The sequence below is a fragment of the Dromaius novaehollandiae genome, chromosome 1 (assembly GCF_036370855.1).
Source record: "Dromaius novaehollandiae isolate bDroNov1 chromosome 1, bDroNov1.hap1, whole genome shotgun sequence".
Classification (NCBI taxonomy): domain Eukaryota; kingdom Metazoa; phylum Chordata; class Aves; order Casuariiformes; family Dromaiidae; genus Dromaius; species Dromaius novaehollandiae.
The window spans coordinates 184592178-184598177 of record NC_088098.1 but is presented as its reverse complement, the minus strand read 5'-3'; positions in this window follow the sequence as shown (position 1 = coordinate 184598177).

Here is a 6000-nt window from a genome sequence, read left to right as displayed (position 1 = left end):
AAATGAGTAAGTAGAGCTGGTTTATGTCTCCAAATTATAGAGCTGTGTGAATGGCTCTAATAGAAACCATTTTCACCCTGCTCAGAAATGATGGATTTCATTCTGCTGAACTTGAATAACAACGTTTGCTGTAATGCACTCCTCAGCCCTCTAAGTGGCTAGTAAAAATTACTCTTCAATAGTGGTGAGCAGTATTGGGATGATTCTTCTGCTCTGAGCTTGAATTACTTAGACTTTAGGTTCTTGGTAGAGAGAATGGAGCACGCTACTTCCTGTTTACTGGGTGTTTCAGGAGTAATCAGAATAAAGGCAAGGAAATTTAGTCATCTAAAGATATGAAAGCATGCTGTGAAAAACTCTGTGTGTGTGTGGTAATTCACAGCATTATTCTACAAACTTTTTTTAAAATCCTTTTGCTTTATTTTATATTAGAATAAAATTGAATATGAAGCAATGATTCTCTACTTCTCTACTACAAATGCTGACAGAGCAGAACATTTTGGGGTTTTCACAGTTTCTCCTACAGAAGTTGAAGGTGATCTTAGCAATTCAAAGTCTCTTGGGCCTGTAATTTAAAGGTATTTTAAAAGTGTTTGTCTCTTCTTAGTATATGGAGCTTAGGACACCTCTGCACTTCAGCTAGGCACCTCTGTTAATAGAAGTGTGATGAATTTTACTTTATGAATAGTAGGAGATCACCAAACATGACAGGGTGTGAGAGTTTCCCAAGGCACACAAAAATAACAATGACTGGAAACTATGCAGTGAATAACAAACAAAACAGAGACCAGGTCATTCTGGAACTAATGGGATAATTAAATTATTTTTGTGGATTTTTGCTGTAAGATCAGGGGTGTCTATCACTGTGTTCATATGTCAGAGAGATAAAGGGACCCACTAAGTGAGTTTTTCTTTAATTTAAATCACACTGTGTTGAAAGCTGGAGGCCCAGGTTCATAACCTGCCTCTCTACTTGCACCATGGCTGTTTGCACAGAGATTTGCTGGCTTACACTACGCCACTGAATGTGAATGAGCAAATCTTAGCTGATCAGGATGAGGAGGAAAGAAGAAAGAGAGGAAGCAAGTAACGGTGTTTTGTTTTCAAAACCTGTTGTTTTCAACAGGGCTTTTTTTTTTTTTTTCCCCCCCAGCTCCCTTCTACTTAAATAACAACATTCTTTGCAATGTCAAGCTGGAAGAAAGGAGAAACAGGGATTACTTAGTAAGATGGTAACTTTTAAGAACAAAGAAAATGGACCAGATTTAAAATTATATCCTATGATAAACATGCTCCCAAAATATCCTGTTCCAGTTGCTATGGTGTGACCACTGGATAACTGAGCTCTGCTCTATATCTTATGTATAAATACTGCTCTACCAGTCTGATGTCTCATTAGTGGTATCTGGCTTAGACTTTCCAGTTATTCTACCTGCAACAATCATTTTTTACTTATTTCTGACCCCCCCCCCCCTTCTTCTTCTCATATCTTCTGGAAAAATAAGGGGGAGGAGGAAGAAAATCTGTGTGAATTTTCTCAGTTTCCCTTAAAAAAAGCTTTTTTGTGATCACTGATACAGTTACTGTGAAATGTTCCGTAGTTAAAATGTACTTGTTTCAGAATTTTCACTGAGCCGGTCCAACCCCTAATCCTTGCTCTAAATTGTTTCTTTTGGTGCCACACCAAAAAATTAATCTTTCCATTTGCTTTGCATCAAATTATTTAACAGTGTGTGTGAATCCATATAAAGAGTCATGAGGCAAAGCTTCTGATAAAAGTTAGCTAGAACTAAACCAGCTTGTGTATCTTGTTTTGGATTAAGAAAATAAAAGTTTTAGGAACACCAGGCTTGACTGGAATTTTTAGTTTTTCCCCTTCTCTGCTGCCTGAATTCACAGTCCATTCAGTAGCTTCCTTCTGTCTGAATGTATTTTCTGTCTAATCACATGGCTTTGAGAGATGACTGGAAATTGGTCATTTTGGGCACGTGCATTCCAGCGGTTTGAAATAACATTAGGTTAACAATTCTTCACACACAGAAAAGCAATACAAGCAGCAAGATTTCTACTGAGGATCTAATGGTAGGTTTAAATGACACAGTCCTGCAGTATTCATAACAGTCCTGTGGATATAGGATTATTTGGGGAGAAAAGGTTTGTACTGGAAATCAGGAACTTCTTTGACCTTTGGGTTACATCCCAGCAAAAAGGTAGCAGTAATCCTGGCTTTATCAAGCCTGTTGCTTTCCCATAGTCACTTTATGGGCTATGTGTAATGAGTAGTGATTGTCCTTGGTCAATTTTTCCTCTGTGAGAGTCTACCTCATATAATCACTGTTGCAATCAGAAGCAGAGACTGAAAGCCTGGTTGGCATTATCAGCAGGAGCACCCATGGGGATGCTGGAAAAGGAGCTTCCCATCTTTCTGCACTATCAAAATAAAGAAGATGGGTTATTCTGGAATTTGAGTGTAAGATGCTGTAGAAAATCTCGAGAGATGGAAAATTTCTGACCAAAGAGTTCCTTTATATTAACTAATCTACTTGTGAGCAAAGCAGAAAGCTTTGCTAGCTTGTCTGTAAATAATGAAAAAAGGAGAAAATTAATTGTAGTTAAACTCAGTATTTGAAGTGGGAATAATTTTATCTAGCTTTCAGTGTGCCATTCACTCCAGAGTAAGACACCTAAACTTAGGTGTCCTTGATTTATCTACATGTCAGGGAGATGTTTAAGCTCCTACTATAGTCGACATAGAAAGTATACCACTAGCAAAACTTCACAGCTTCTCTCAAGACAAAGAAGTTTCCTCCCTCTCATGATGAGATTTGACTTTGATCTTTCTTTCTCTCCTGAAGAACTATTGATGGAAAACATTGTTGGTTTGAGATTTAGTACATGCTGAAGGTTTTGAAATGTTGAAGTCTGTTCACCTCTGGCGAAATGCAAGTTTAAAGTATTGCAATAAAAAAAAAAAATTCTTTGCTACCCAGCAAGCAGGAAAATTGTATTTAACTCACTTATGGAATAAATGAAAATGTAACATGCAGGGAAAGATATTGATTTAAAATATTTAAAAAATGTGTCAATATTAGCAAAATTGAGGGTTCCTGTGACAAACCCCAAACAAATAATGATTTATTTGCAAAACCCTAACCACCATGTCAACAATTCCCTGCTTCTAATTGCACCATGCTGAGGAAAATCAGATAGATGTGAGGTGAATTTATACTTAAGCTAACTAACACTCTTGTTTACCCAGAGCCAGTTATCTTCATGGCTGGGTTATTAAGACAGTTTCTAGAAGGCTGGGCCCCAGCATGTGATTTTGCAAGTCTCTCATTGCAGTAAATGGAGCTGGAAACTAGTCATAAATGCTATTGTCCTCCTATGACAGAATAATTCAGGACTAATTTTATTACCACTTGCAGTCAGATCTATGCACGTATGCTAACTGCAAGAAAATACATAATATCTGCTTAATGTAAAGGAAGACAGTTGATCTCATTGGCTGCATCTATTCAGGTTTTCAGCAGAAGTCTCAGGAGCAGTTGGGAATATAGTATCGATCTGACCTTTTCTTTTCCCCCACCTTCTGTCTTCATGAAAAGTCTGCAGAAGCTCACAGATGTTTTTTCTGGATGTGCCTCATGGTGTAGTCACCTAATTTGGTGCTAACAGCATATGAAGTCACCAGAAATCTTGAGACAACCTGGACCAGCTGTCCTTCTGGGGCTGCTCTTACAAGTTTAGCTTCTGGACAAAAGAAAATCTGGTCTTAAGGACATCACTGATAGAGGCAGGGAGAATGTTTACAAAACCACAACTGAATTATTTTTATTTACTTGATTTTATAGCATCATTGGGATGTATTTCTAGGTTGTCCCTTATAAGCAAGGTAGCAATATATTTTAAAATTCTGAAATTACCCTACTCACTTCCAGAAGCTGGGATCCCTAAATCTTATGATAAAGCGTAATGCTATTATGAGACTAATTAGAATTTGAAGCAATACTACAACACTGAGATTCAGAAGACTTGAAGTAAGTTTCAGAAGGACTTTATATGACTGTCTTGATGCACACCAAGGTTTGTTTGATCTCATTTAGTATTAACCATCCTTCAGTAGCAGAAAGCTTAAGCCAGTGGGGGAGATTTCAGCCACATAAAATGGTGGTCACTGTGTGAAAGAGAAGGTATCAGTTCTTAGATCACTTGTAACTCTTTCCCATATGGATGCTAAAGCACCTGTGAGAGATTGTCTGGAAAGTGCTATATTATATTATTTTCTCTTTAGAAATGGATTTACATAGTTAAAGCCTTGTCTGCTGAGCTGAAAATGAACTCCTTGGGGCATAAATCTGATGCCAGCAGGAATGAGTAATTTAGAACTTGAAGCCTGTACTTCCTCCCCAGAGTATGAGAGAGAAATATAAAAGTGTTTAAAAAAATACACTTCACATTTTCATCTAGAGGAAAATACAACAGCTCCAATTTATTTGATTTGTTCATTAATTGTTCAACTAATGTTTGGAAAAAACACAACAGGGACAAAATGTAACCATGCAACTCACCAAGCGGCATTGTGAAAAATTTTGAGCTACCAAGAGAGTGGATATAACACAGAAAATGTATCGCATATAAAATCAAAAAATAAACAAGAAGAAAAATCAACACCTCCCTAGGTCTATAATCTCCAATGATGTAATCCCCTACCATATTAGAAGAAAAATGAAAAAGGATATATGGAATGGACAAGGAATTTTATGAAGGTATCCCCTATGTCCTAAAAAAGCATTCATTCTGTTATCGATTCATAACAAATAAATTTCAGACAAATTTTTGTGTGGTCTTGCGGCTCAGATCCAAATGTGAGATCAAAGGTGACACTTAACCAAACACGTAGGATGGACGTAATAGTTTGAAACCATCAGTTATAGATGACCTATTTCGTTTATAATGGTGGTTCCAAAGTTTTCATCTGGAACCCCACACTGAAGTTTTCAAGCCCTGTTCTCTGTTGCTTGCACTGTTTCTGCAATAACCTTTCCATTTAGCTTGCAACTCCATGTGTAAGTGTAACAGTCAGCCTTGGGGATCACAACTTTCTGGTTTAAAGACACACTAAGATAAAGGCTACATCACACAAGTTTGTGAGTTGTTGCCTAAAAGGAAAAGAAAAAAGTAATAGAAACCTTTTTTAGTTACATTTTTATCAATGTAGGATAGCTGTCAGCTTATATTTGTCACAATCTGTGGCATCCTTGGCTTCACTGGCACAGATTTAGATTAACTTGTACCCACCCACCTCTGTACTGCTAGTACAGGGATGACTCCCCTCTAACTAACATAGAAAGTCGTAAGAATGAACACATATAAAACTTCTCATTCAGAAGACCTCTGCTCGCTGAGTAGACTTGTCAGAGTAAGTTACAAGTGCATATACTTGCTATATGCAACAAGCTTTCAGTGTTTCAGCTTTATTGGCCTTGGGCATGGTATCCAGTTTTAAGGCTAGCAGACCAACTGACAGCAGGTCTCCATATTATTGTATCTTTAGGGTTTATTGCTTTCCACCAGCTAGGATCCCAGGCTGCACTGTCTTAGACCTGGAAAAGCAGTTCATTTGTAGAACATTTTTTATAAAAGGCTCTTTTTTTTCTTTTCTTTTCTTTTTTTTTTTTTTTGCTATTATGGTGCAGTGTCTCTTTCATTCTAGAAAATTACCCACAGTATGTATAGCCACCCAAAACTGTATCACAGAGGAAAGGTACAGACTGAAAATGAAGAAAAGTTAACATGCTCATGCAAATGAAGCTTTGGGGTGCTCTGTACACCTATGTAAAGAAAGAATGAATTTCAGTATTAGGAGTATATTGCACTTCATTTGTATGGTAGTGAATTATTCCAAATACATCAAAATTTCAACTGCCTGGCTGCAAGGGCTAGAAGGATTTTATTCTGCTCTTTGATGAATAAATTCCCCTTTCTCAGGAGCAGCAG